This window comes from Microtus ochrogaster, chromosome 4, assembly GCF_000317375.1.
Source record: "Microtus ochrogaster isolate Prairie Vole_2 chromosome 4, MicOch1.0, whole genome shotgun sequence".
Lineage (NCBI taxonomy): Eukaryota > Metazoa > Chordata > Mammalia > Rodentia > Cricetidae > Microtus > Microtus ochrogaster.
Window position 1 is genome coordinate 59214477 of NC_022011.1, and position 13982 is coordinate 59228458.

General features: G+C 43.8%; 1 protein-coding gene across 2 annotated transcripts in view; it reads right to left on the reverse strand.

Annotated features, from left to right (window-relative positions):
• Nucleotides 1–2697, reverse strand: part of Zeb2 (zinc finger E-box binding homeobox 2) — a 128092-nt gene extending 125395 nt beyond the window's left edge. Inside the window, exon 1 of one of the 2 annotated variants that reach the window (XM_013345886.1) lies at nt 2428–2697. The gene's annotated coding sequence lies outside the window, so the exon portion shown is untranslated. Of the gene's footprint in view, nt 1–660; nt 812–2427 lie in introns of those variants that run through there. The other variant, XM_013345887.1, reaches the window with a different exon arrangement.
• Between the last annotated feature and the right edge of the window lie 11285 nt (nt 2698–13982).

The following is a 13982-nucleotide window of genomic DNA, read 5'->3' on the forward strand; positions in this document are numbered from 1 at the left end:
TTTGGTGTGTTGCACTCGCGAGGGGATCAGAGACAAGAATTACATCTTCAAAATGAGTCATAACTCCTGACCGTATGAGGGAATGCACACAGCGGTACAGTAAGACTGCTTGACTCAAGCCTACGCGGACCCCTTCCTCCAAAAAGTCCTCAGCCGGGCTCGGGAACTTGGGGAGGGGGTCTTTTCGCGCTCATCTTTTCTCATCCCTCCTCCGACCCCCCATTCCCAAGAGGAAAAAAAAGTAACAAACAAGGCAAAACAGCCCTTGGATGAAGCACACTCGGGTAAATTGATAATAGTAATTACAGGAAGCCCACTCGCCCCGCGACCCCTCCCCTCCCCTTAGGAGTTTATCGAGGCACTGTCTCTTTCCCCCTACACCCTCCGCCCCCAAATTAAGATTTCCCATTTTACCCGGCAAAAGAAATATAATTATAAGGCTCTCTGGACATTGTTCCTCCCCCAACCCCACCACTTGGACAATATTTACTTAAGTCCCCCCCCCACACACACATGTTCCCCCACACTGATTTCCTCAAATTCTTCCAGTAGAATTTTTTTTTCCTCTCAAGAAAGGAAAGAGAAAGTCCGTAGCCACGATGGCAACACTTTTAAGTTGTTCTAAATGATCGTATCCTTTTGGCTTCGAAACTTTTGTACCTAAAAATCGAGGGAGGCGCTGCATTTTTTTTTCAGCTGAAACTGTCAAAACTTGGAGAAGGGGAACCTCGGAGGCAGGCCGGAGAAGAGGAGAACCCTGAAACTCCGCGGGGTGGGAAGATGCTGCGCCTCGAGGATTAGTTTAAACAGTGGGCTATAAAAGATGTAACAGATGCAAACTGTAACACAAGGGCCATTAACCCTTTCTCTGCCGCCCAGCACGCCCAGTTCCTCCACCCTGCACCTATTGTCTCCGGTGCTACAAGCTTTGCGGAAAACCTGGAAAGTGAGTATCAGTTTCCGAACATTTGCTGAGCGGGGTGAAGGGGGGCAGAGAGAAGGGGAAGTGGGTGTTGTAGAAAGCACTTTAAATATACCTAAGCATACAGGGTAGACTTTCAAGTTTGACACATTAAAAAATCATTTCTTCTCTGTCTTATTAATTTGAAATTGTTGGGATGGCGGTGGGGGGTGGGGGGGGAGGAAGAAATCCTGAAATAAAGCAATGGCCACACAAGCTTCTGGGATGAAACAGCTGTCTTGTCTGTATTTCTACTGAGACTCACACACCATGGCATATCAAATATATATTTAATAAAGTAAGTTTTTATAAGCCAGGATGTGTGTGAGGGAAAGACATGGCATTTGTACTGTAAACTTTATCTGTGGATATTATTCATAACTCTGGAGAAAGCAATCTTGCCATCTTCATTATAGGGGTAGCATGTAAAACATGTAAGTAGGTGAGAGATAATCACATTTACGTTAGCCGGGCTCACCACCGTGGCTGAGAATCTTGTACTCTCTCCTTTAACTTCCCTGTCCCCAAGTCTGGAATAATATGTGTGGTGTGTGTGTGTGTGTGTGTGTGTGTGTGAAAGAGAGACAGAGAGAGGGAGGGAGAGTGAATGAGAGAAAGAGATCCATGAAATTTATGTGTGTATATTACTTGGTCTTTTAAAATAAAATTTCAAAGTTACCTAAATTTTAACCCTGATGCCCTGACAGCAGTGTACTTCCCAGCTGTAGTGATCCCCCCCCCCCACTTTGGTAAACGACTCAAGTTCTAAGAGGACTTTCACTTCTTTATTTATAATCACAGAAGTGAGGTGTTACTTCACACACACACACACACACACACACACACACACACACACAGAATGAAATAAAGAAATGAAACTCGCTAAGCAGACAAAAACAGGCAAGTTTCTGCTTAGGAAACAGCCTTCCCCCGGTGGGAAAGGTTAGGTTGCCATGTCTAAGAGAAGGGCTTACTCCCCGAATTTGGTAGATCTATCTCGAGTAAGTTTTATAATTATTAACAGGTATTTGCAAAGTTTTAATGGCTGGATGTAATGAATTGGAACTCGGTGTGAAAACAAAGCAGAAAGCTTCTCCACTTGATGAGTTTTTATCCCAGCCATACAGTTCTCAACAAAACTTTTCCTAGGCTATGGAGCAAAAAGCACCTTCGGTTACCTGAATGGACAGGTACAGGGTAAATTATTGAGGGAAGTGGGGGAAGGAGGGGAAAGGAAAGAGAGAGTAAGAGAGAGCAAGAGAAAGCAAAGAAGCCACTCTTGGGAAAAGCCTACCACCAAGGAGCTAAAACCACCTGAAATTCCCTGTCCACAGACACCCGGCTCACTTCAGACTAACATCCCCACTCAAAATGAGAAAATTAGAAAAGGAGGATGGGGTAAGCACACCAAGAAAAAAAAAAGGGGATAAAAAGAGGGGGGAAAAAGAAGGGGGAGGGAAACCTACCTGCGAAGTCTTGTTTGTAGTTTTGGCCAGAAATGGTGAGAAGAAAAAGCATGAAGAAGCCGCGAAGTGTGGGGGAGAAAAAGGTGGAGGCGAAGAAACAGCTCCCGGAGCAAACTGTACAAAACCTCGCCAAGAGTGTCGGGAGGCAGGACCGTTATTCCTGCCGAGCAGGTTAGAACTGATCTCTTTTCGGCCACTCCAGGAAACACAAACCTGGGGACGGACTGACGTGTTACGCCTCTTCTAATGACATTTTTTTCTTTTTCTTTTCTGTAGGGGAGAGAAGAGAGACCCTGAAACACGCGCCACCTATCTTTGTGGGGAGGGATAATTGAAGCGCCCTGAGCGTGAGCATCATGTGAAAACGTGATCGCCAAGTTTCTCTCTGGGAAAGGATCTGGGATAGATTATACCTTGAAGTCTCCGCAAACGCTTTAGTGGAAGAAATGAAATTCCACCTCCCTCCCTTCCTCTCTCCCTCCCTCCCTCCCTTCTCCACCCCCCCCCCCCCCCCCCCCCCCCCCCCCCCCCCCGCCAAGCCTTTGGCATCATTATCCTCATCACTAAATCCTGCAGAGTACTGGGCGGAAAACGGTGCACACCATTCACAGAACTGGAGAACTCCGAGGGGCGAAAGTTAAAGGGAAAGATCTCGGGTCTTCCATGCAAATCTCTTTTCTTACACAGATATCTCTGATGAGTAGGCTTGGGGTGCACATCAAGTTGTATGGATACCTAAAGCCCCGTTTTTTGGAACTAAATTCTTGCCCTTTCTCTTATTAGATTTTTTTTTAAAGATGTCAGAGCCAGGGGAGGAAAATGCTACTTGTGCACTGCATTTTAAGATCTTAGAGGTTTGTGTGTGTGTGTGTGTGTGTGTGTGTGTGTATGTGTGTGTGTGAGAGAGAGAGAGAGAGAGAGAGAGAGAGAGAGAGAGAGAGAGAAATTTTCTGAATTGGATCCCTTATATTAAAAGAACTTTTGCATTTTAATAAAGGGTCTCTAGATTAACACAGCAGTACTAAATTGGCCAATCTCTGGATTGCTCTACAACTCATGCAGACAACACTACAAAGTAAGGGGGTGTCTAGGGCAGGAAAAAGGAGAAAGACCAAAAAAGCTTAGGTGAACAGAAAGAAGAGGATGACATTAAACTGTGTGGGGTCGAAGTTTTGGAGTTCACATTCTTTGATATTGCAATTAAAGTAAAATTAAAAAGAAAAGACTCCACCTTAGCTCTGAAGGGATTGGTTATGCAAATATGAAAGGGATTTCCTGGAGAATACAGCTTTCTACTGTATGGTTAATTAAATAATCACTCAAAAGCTTCCAACGTGACGCTTCTGTCGTAATCCAATCAGGTTACATAGGTCCTAAACAAGAAAGATATTTTCCACATCTGGAACTCAGCAATTTAGCAAGCACTGCACATTATTAACCAATTCAGAGCCCACTTCCCAGGGGAATTTTTTTTGAAGTTTAAGTGTTCTTAACCAATGCTCTGCTGTTTTGTTAATCAAAAAGCTGGTTTACACTGCACATAATTGGAACTAATATAGAAGTAAATAAAGACAGCCAAATTCGAAGATGCTCTGTACCAGCATCTATCAGCAAAGGAAGAAACTGCTTTGCCTCAACAGCTCAGGCTCAATTTCTTCGAGTACTAAGAGACCCCCTCCCCAATTCCTCTAAACAGTGAAAGTATTTAAGAACCTCAAAGCACAGATACACGGCCAGCCTCTCAGCCTGTAGGCTCCTCCTGTAAAGGTGAATGTGGAGGTGTGACAAGGACCTAACAGCTGCTGCCGCTTATCAGTCTTCCTGGCTTTAATACTGTCAAATATGTCATAGTCCCCTGCTTTCAGTCTGAAGGAACCTGAAACAAATAATACCCTGATCCAACACTAGACTTTTTCCTCATATTAAGATAAACTGCTTTGAACTGTGCTTTCAATGTGTGCCTACAGCAAGACTTTGAATGCAAGAGTCACTGGCGATTGCACTCAAAGGAGAGGAAAGCCACCATAGGGGCTGCCACATCCACACTCCCAGAGCGACAGGGCTTTGTATTTTGCATGTTTATTTTTCAGTGGTGGTGGGGGAGGGTAATAGCCACCCAGCATGACCACAGCTAGATTTCATTCTAGGGTGCAAGAAAGCGGATTTTCACAGTTGGTTACACACTCACCTCTCTCCTAATTTGAGCATTTACAACGAGAATGATTGGATAAATTAATTTCCTCCTTAGCCCCATCACAGATAAAGCACCTATAGAGGATCTATAGGTTGTGGAGATTTTCAGTCAAAGATGATTAATAAGAAAGATTTTCATCGTGGATTAAATATATTAGCCCCATATTTACATTTCTCACGCTATCTTCTCTGTGCTAGATATATGTGAGACTTATCAAGTTTCCTCCTCTAAGATTTATCATTACGGTTCATATCTTCTTTCCTTCCTTCTCTTTCCTTTAAAAAAAAAAAAAACGCAGAGACCAGCTTTCTCACAAAGTGTGCTTTAAGCCTCCCTCTCCCACTGCGGAGGAATAAGGAGCCTGTTGTAGGGACTGATTACTGACAAGACCCTTCTGCAGGCACCCAGGTACTTTTTCTTTTTAGCTCAGACACATTGGTGCAAAGGCACAATGAGACGTCAGTGCCAGTCGAACACATAGCTAACAAACCACTGTCTTTATCATGGCCATAAAATGTCTTCTTACTTGAGATCTGAGTAAATACACTGCTGACTATTTCAATCAAAAACACCCAATTATCTGATTTCCTTGGGCTCAGTCATCGCTCCAGCGCCAGGAGACGGGCCCTCAATAGTTTGCACTGACTTTCGACATGTTTTTTTCTATTTATTTGGTACAGAAAAACAACAACAACAAAACAAAACCAACTTCAATTTCCTTGGTTCCCATGAAGGTGGACGTTTGGGTAGTGGCACGGGAAAGATCGCGAGGGCTGAGCGCAGGGCTAGGTGGCCCACTGCCCTTGCCTGGCACGCCCCTCCCCAAGCTTTTGACCAAGAGTGTTCCCACTATCACAGAGGCAGCAAGACCAGAGGAAGCTGGAATATAAATTTGTTCGGAACACTCCCTCGGTCCCAGGGCCAGGTCAGGGACAATGGGGACCGTGGGATCCACATAATACAGGAGCGCAGGATGAAAAAGTCCAGAGGGACCAGGGACCTCTTTGAGGCTCCTCACGTAGCAAAACAAGTCCTGCGAAGAGAAGGACTGGCTCCTTTTTGAACTGTTTTCCGCGTTAATAATTCACTTCGAGATTAGCGCAGGCGAAGGGGATTCAAATAACAGATACATGCAAATGCGAAATAATATTGACATCGACATTGGAGGGAAAATAATTCTCAAGGGTTTCCTTGTGTAAAACCAACTGCTCCCCTCAGGACCCCCCCCCCCGCCCCCCAGGCAGTGAGGAGGACACCCTTTTGTTTTCCAGTTCCCAGCAGCGGACCCGGAGTCTGTCCCCCCATTCACCTCTCTATCTGTCAATTTCCTCAACTTTCATAGCCGCTCCCCCGCCCCCACTCCTTTCGCTGGCCCAGAGGCCCGAAGAGGTACGTTTCTGCCCTTGAACACACAAGCTGAAGAAAGAATTCAAATTTGGCCACAGCTAATGATTTAAAACAAAACAAAACAAAAAAACAAATTGTGTTTATTTTGTACCATGTTGGGAAAATAAAAAAAAAAAGGAATCTATTCTGGTTTAGAAATGGAATTGGTCTTTCCTTTAGAGGATTAATTTCAGTCCTGTACTGCTATGCAGGAAGTGGGTAACTTCTTTTAGAGTTGCGAGCAAAGGCTGATATCCCGGACCCCTGGATTAGGTATATGGGGAAGATGGAGGGGTCTGAGCAAAGCCAAACGGTTTTCTCACGTGCAAACTCGCAATCCAACCCTTTCGGAGTTGAGCCTAGGATAGGAGGAGGGGGGGGGGAAGCCTATTAAAAAAAAAATATCGGAGCGTCTAGGAGAAGCCCTTTCAAACAAAACCAAAACAAGACCGGAGAGCCCGGAGACCGTCCCTCACCTCCCCGCTGCGAGGCCCTCAGGCTGTGGAATCTCGCACGTCACCTAGCCCCAGCGGGGCGACCAGCTGAGGATTTTATTTTCCTATTTTATGTGAAGTAAAGGCTGCACCTCGGTTGCGGGGTGTTTGCCCACGTCTCTCCTGACAGGAACCAGCAAACTTCAGGACTCAAATGAGCATCTTAATTTATTGATGCAAAGCAGGTCTGCTCGCAGTTTCCCCATCCCCGGCGCGCTCGCTCGCCCGCACCCCCCCATCTCCCCCCCCGCCCCCGCGCGAACTTCGCTCCCTCCGTCAGTCCCGGAGCACGTGGGGGGCTCGCGGGCCCGCCGCCCTCCCCGGCACACACCCGACCCCGCCCTGGCACCGCGCGACCCCCGCCCCGCTCCCGGTCAGCTGACCTGGCTCGCCGGCCTGCTCCCCGCCCGCCGCCCAGTTTCCGGTCCCCCGGGTCCGCGAGCCCCGCTCCGCGAGGAAGCAGCGGCGGCCGGGAGGTGATGCAGGGGGCTGATTATCATGAGAAAGGCTGTGCCTGGAAAAGCCTCCTCCACGCGACTGTCAATCTCACAAAAAAAAAAAAAAAAAGGGTGGTGGTGGTGGTGGTGGTGGTGGAAGGAAAGGGGCTCTGGAGGAGTCACCAGAAAACTTGCAGCAAGTTAGATGCGTCGCAGGCCCGAGGAGGTGGCTTTCGCCTCAACTTGGAAGGCTGGGCATTAAGGGTGCGGACGCCAGCAGCCTCGCCAGGGGATTGGAAACACAAATCTCCCTCCTTCCTTTCCTCTTGCCCTCCTCTCAGCCCTCTCTGCCCTTTATCCATATTTTCTTGCAATTCTGTCGCAACTGCATTTTGTACATTCCCTTTTTCTTTCTATATTTCTTTTGCAATCGCGTTTTCCTCCCTAACTTACCTTCTTTGTAAAAAAAATTTTTTGGTGTCTCTTTTATATGTCCAGATTTGTCATTTCGTTTTCAAAACACGGTGTTTAATATGCAATTAATCTACCAGCAGGAGGTCAGGGACACCCTGACTAAAATAACTCCCCGGGTCTTACAGACAAGTTCGCCAGGTGTCAGTGAAAAGTAAAATAATAATGAAAATAAATGAATATCTCAGCGACTGTAACAGCTTATTACTCTCTATTATTGTATCAGCTCTGACAGATAATTTTTTTTTTAAAAAAAAGATATAATCTTCTTGGAAAATATGAAAGTATTTGACACAGGGAGAGCCAGTATAATTAAGGCAATATGCAAATTGTTCTTACTTATAAATGCATTATTTTAATCTTGCCTATGAGACTTTGGAAACTATAGTACGTAAATTCAAGAAACAAACTGAGTTTTCTTTTAGTGATTATTGGAAAGTGTAAAAAAAAAATCCCCAAGCAGTCCCTCTGCTCCTCACCATAGCCAGATCAATTCAGGTAGAAGCAGCCTGTTAAGCGGTCTGTCAGCTGCTAAGCAGATCCATAGCTTGGGTGTGTGGAGTGTTTTCTGGGCCAGGTTGCTGTTCATTTCCCAGCAGGTGAGTGAACATGACGCTTCGTGGTATGAATTGGCTCCACGCATAATTTTCACGATGATTGTAATTATTGTTCTCTCCTTCACGTTGGGCACATGTGTAGTTTCTCTTTTTCAAAATCAGAGCTTGCTCTTGTTTACAATTTGTTTACTCTGTTGAATTTTCAAAACTTGTTGCGAGTCAATTGAACATGGACATTGAGCCCTTTTTTTAGGCCAAGAAAAATATAAGATACATTAGAAAGATGCCTCTCAAGGTTCATAATTATTAATTGACATTTTATGATGAATAATTAATCATCTGAATAATTTTGGTATCTCTGATCTGAACACATATTTGCATATCTAATGCTTGACTTTAAATGTGTGTGTGTATTTTTTAAAAAATTCATTCTTCAAGATAAAGAAATAAAGTGATATTTTAATGTGAAATTTCTGTACTTGTAAAAGTTTGTTATGCTATTATAGTCTTTCTAGAGATCCATAAAACTTATTAACAATTTGTAAACCATTTATGTAGCAAGCACATTGAAACACATGGCAGATGTACAATTAGGAAAACGATCTCCATGTGAAATCAAGTAACTGTTCGTCCTAAATTCAGATACGTGCACTAATTATGCACCATGTATCCTTACTGGAATGTGTTCGCTGAACTTCTCGGTTGATTTACTGTGGCATAAGCAGAAATAGGAGGCATTTGACAAACAATTCAGGTTTGATATTTAGATAAGTTTTCTTTTTTTTTTTTGCTTATTAATATGTGGACTGGCTGAAGTTCTTTAAAAATGATGAAGCAAGTCTGTCCATGTTATTTTTATGATGCTGGAGTTCAAGTGTCTATCTGATTAGCCTCTTCATGGTCACAGGCAATCTACTCTAAGCTTGTTTCTTTATGTCCAGTGGGTAAACTCACTGCACCTATCCCTCAGGGTGTTGTTAAGAGTAAAATGAAGTAATGCATGAAGCTTTCCTGTGTTGTAGTTTTACTCCAATGAAAACTTGGACAAATAGAATACTATTTGACCATCCAGGTCAGATAAAGCTAGCACTTCTGAATATTGTAGGATTTATGGTTGCTTATGGTTTTCTAGTACCGTTCAAAGGATGCATAGCCACCCAAGAAAAAATAAATAGAGCGTTTTCTTTCTGCTAATTCAGCAGTTAATTTATTATATTCAATATGGTTCTAATTTGGTTATAAATATCAGATTCTTTGAAAAGGAATTTAGCCCGCATGTCTGAATGTGAAGTTTCCTGTGTTCTGTAATCACATACTGTCTTTGAGTTTAAAGGTTAAATGTGCAAAAAGCCCAGAAGCGGTTTGAAGTAGGAGTTGTGACTGGGAGAAGCAAACTCACATTATTTGGAGACAAGGGGGGGCTGCTGCAGCGCTCTACTCTAAGACCACTCACAACACAGTGAGCATTCCCTTTTGGACTTGTGTCCTGGGGTCTGTGTCAGGTCTTTCCAGCACCTGAAATGGGGAAGAAAGTCAGTTTATAAAGTGGAAGATGAAATCTCCTATCTCTTAAATGTCCACAAGGCCAGATTTTCTCTCAGATGCCAAAAAAAAAAAAAAAAAAGTAGAAATCAAATGTTGGATGGAAAGAAGCATTTCAATATTTAGTCAGAATACTGAAGGCTTTTTGTTGACTTTTAAGACTCTTAGGAGCACTTACAATTATTTGTAGTTCTTAAAGGGTCCCTTGATCGATCCTCTTCTCAAAGGCTCCATTCCATATTCCTTGTAGGTTAAAAATACCACCATGAGGAACCTTGGGAATCGGCTTAGGGTCTGGAGTGACCTGTGCTGGTTTGTTTTTGTTTTTTTCCTGCTAATGGGATCCGAAACAGCTTGCACCTACAAACTGCCTACTGGCCTAGTTTTCTGTTCCCCTGAACTCTTCTTTCATCCTCCATAATTTGCCAAAAGTTCAGAATTATAAACTTTGGACGGGGAGCTGATGAGATGTTCAGCCAAGGCCTGAGAACTTGGGTTCAACCCTCAGGTCCCGGTGGTGGTAGGTGAGAACCAACTTTTCCATGTCACCTCTGACCTCCACAACTGCACTGGGGCCTGCACACCCACTACAGAAACACAATTCAATAAGTAAGTGTAAGAAACATCATTTTCAACTTGGTGCTGTTTGGTGTTGGTTTTACATAAGTCTAAGGACTGGGAGAGGGCAGGATAATCAGAAATGTAAAGAGACCAGTTTCTCTGGAGTTGACACAAGGCTAAACCATCTCACATTCCACGTGCTTTGGACAGAAGATCCAAAGGAGCTAGTCTTTCACACCATATTATCAAGAAGCTGTGAGCTTGGGAGAATCAATGAGTGTTTGTGAACCTTTTGGTCTGCTAAGTCCACCTTCACCGAGACAGCCACACGCATGTGACACGCAGTGTGCTCTTGCAAGGCGTCCTTCTGATCGATTTGTGATCATTGCTTCTTCACTGTTTTGTAACTCATATCCAGTCTTCCTAGATGCTGCAGCTGGCCTTTGTGCTTCTGTGTATTTTTTACTATGCCTTCTAGGCCTACATTGATGACATTGATGTTCTTTTTTTCCCAGTTATAGTGTTAGTGCAAGTCCTTATTTATTTATTTATTTATTGTTTGTTTGTTTGTTTGTTTATTTGATTTTGATTTCTTTTTTTTGAGGCAAGGTTTCTTTGTGTAGTCCTGCCCTGGAACTTGCTCTGTAGACCAGGCTGATCTCAAACTCAGAGATCTGTCTGCCTCTGCCTCTCAAGTGCTGGAACTACCTCCTGACTCAGCTTAAGTATTACACACTCTCTCTGTCATTGGTGCCTCTGGCTTACAAACTATGTTTCCATGTCTTTTTTTTTTTTTCAGGGTCCTCTGCTCAGGATAACTCCTTTTGCGGAGATGATTGGTACCAAGGCCTAAGCACTGACCTAGATTGACAGATGGTAGAGACTTCATCACCCACACGTGTGACAGAAGAGCTTTGAGTCTTTCTTTGATTTTCTTTAGCACTCTTGAGTAGAACTCGGACATTGTTGTGGTGTGTTCGAACCTAGCTCATTTGAATTATCCTTGGTAGTAGCTGGCTAGTTTTATGTCAGTTTGACACATGCTAGAGTTATCTGAAAGGAGGCCACCTCGATTGAGAAAATGCCTCCTTAAGATCTACTTTTTAAACTAGTGATTAATAGGCGAGAGCCCTACTCATTCTGGGTGGTTCCATCCCTGGTCTGGAGTTCCTAGGTTCTATAGGACAGTAGGATGAGCAAGTCAAGAGGAGCAAGCCAGTCAGCAGCACCCCTCCATGGTCTTTGCATCAGTTCCTGCCTCCAGGTTCCTGCCCTGTCTGATTTCCCATCCTGACTTCCTTTGATGACAAACCGTGATATGGAAGGGTAAGCCAAATAAACCCTTTTCCTCCCCAACTTGCTTTGGTCATGGTGTTTCATGATGGCAGTAGTAACCATAGCTAGGACACATAACATAGCTTCAAATATACATGTTTTGGAATTACCTAGGCCAGTATCGATTTTTTGCTTTGTGAGAATTAATTTTGTGGTATGCAGATACTGTTTAACCCCATGAATCTCAGTTTAAAAATGAGCAAAGGCTATGTAGATTCTAGCTGGTTGTGGCAGGGAGTTCTGGCAAGCATGGAAAGCAACTAATTAGGCAGTCATGCCAGTGAATACTAAGTCCTATCTGTGGATAGATAACTTGAAACATACATGAGGTTAAATTGTAAAACCAGAGTAAACATCATCTTATTGCATTCTTTTGTAATGACTTCATTGCTTTGTATTTGTCTTACTGATTTTATTAGGAATTCTTTAATTGGTTCTTGTAGCCTAAAAAGATTAATGTTTACTGACAATAATGTCAAAACATAATCGGCTTATAGGATTTTTAAATTTATAGTAGAAACAATGGGTGCTCATGATTTTGACACCGTGATCCCTAACCGTAGCAGTGAAGAACTATTTGCAAGCCATGCTTGCTGACTCAGGCCTGTGATCCGAGCATTCAGGAGGCTGAGGCAGGAGGATCACAAGTTTAAGGCTTACCTGGACAGCTTGGGGAGCCCACTGCAAAATAACGAATAAGAAGCAGCCGTGCTACCGCACTCGTCCGACATGCATGATGCCCCGAGTTCAAGCCCTCCTACCACAAAACTTTTCACAAATGGAAACTAATTGAATTTGGTTCTGTATTTCACATTTCCACTTGCCATGGTAAAGAGCGTTGTAGCTAATTCTCCCTGTGTATCCTGCCCTCAGGGGGAGCCCCATTCCAGACAGCGTTCAGTGGTCAAGAAGTACCAGAGTTTTGTTCAAGGTGAAAAAGAGGGTCTCTCTTGCCAAGATTTCCACACAGCTGGATGGAGTTGGGAGGGGCAGAGAAACAGACTAGATTGAAGAAAGTTGGCCTGCATTGTCTTTTCCTCCAGGTTGGAAGCTGAAACATCTGCTTTCAAAAAGAAAAGGGGGAAAAAAAGGGGGGGGGGAGACCGTGTGTAAAACACAGACCTTGCTTCATTCGGCTCCTGCATATTTGGAGTAGGGTTGTGTCAGCGGGCCCTGGCATGATCTACTGTGTATACGACTTTTCTACCCTATGCCCTAGAAAGCAGGGTGTCAAGGGAGGCCTGGCTGTGGACACAGGGAGCATATTGTTGCAGCAATTCTGCTGCACTGAAAACCAGGCTCCTTTCTCTCTCTGAAGCTAATGTTGCTGCACACCACACACACACACACACACACACACACACACACACACACACACACACAAAGCCATTCTGGTTAGTTGTTTTCTGGTCACTGTAGAACCACACGTAAAGTTTCTGTGGTAACGGGGCAATTTTTTCAGGTTGAGGGTAGCTGGCCTACCTATTGTTCTTGTCACAAAGATAGGGTCACCCTTCTTTAGAGAAGTGAGACAGAGCGAAGCTGAAAGTTTAAAGAATATGTTTAGTCTTTTAAGACAATTAAGAGAGAGCAAATTTTTCCTTTAAAGCTTTCCTTATTTGTGTGCTTAGTGTTGGGATTTCAGTTTAGGGAAACCGACACAGTCCTGAGCTTTCTTGCCATCTACTCTCCCTGTGTGTTAAATGCTGTGTTGAAAACTTGGCCGCAAGACTTTTGCTGTGGCTCTTCTGTAAGATGATCATCTTGAAGTTTTGCTTCTACTAGGGAGGATTCTTGCATAGTTGAGGTAAGTATTTGGGTTGTGGGAAATATGCTAATAAATACCATTTGAAATCACAATGGATTTTGAAGTTGGGGCAAAGTATTGCCATGCTTTCATTATATCCAAGTGAGTACCTTTAAGCTGGCTTCAAGTTACGGTTTGGAGAGGGAAGGCAAGGGAAGGTGATCTCCAAAGGGTGTGTTCCCCCACTTGCCCATTAGATAGAAATATTGGAGAACTTTAAGAAGCTTTGTAGAGACATAAACATAAACCCACTCCAATTACATTCTGAAGTAAAAGTGGGTCCAGGCAGAGTCACCAGGCAGGCACTGTGGATACCGAGACCTGATCAGCTCCTTTTGTAAACAAAGCTCTGAACTTGCAAAGCTCTGAAGTCTAGTATACATTGTTTTAGTCCTTCTTGCGTATCTCTTTTATTAGGCAGCTGGAGAAATGGAACAGAGGTAGAACTGAGTACCAATAGTCTTCTCGTCCTCCATACGGCATTGGCGAGACTTCTTATGGTTTTTCTAATAGATACACCTAAGATTAACAGGTGGGTTTTTGTTGTTGTTGTTGTTGTTATGTTTTGACATTTCAAGACAGGGTTTCTCTGTAGCTTTGGAGCCTGTCCTGGAACTCTCTCTGTAGACCAGGCTGGCCTCAAACTCACAGAGAGCTGCCTGCCTCTGCCTCCCGAGGGCTGAGATTAAAGGCATGTGCCACCATGGCCTGGCTTTAATTGGTATTTTTCTGAAAAAGAAAGAAACACACAGAGAGAATGGAGCTGACTAG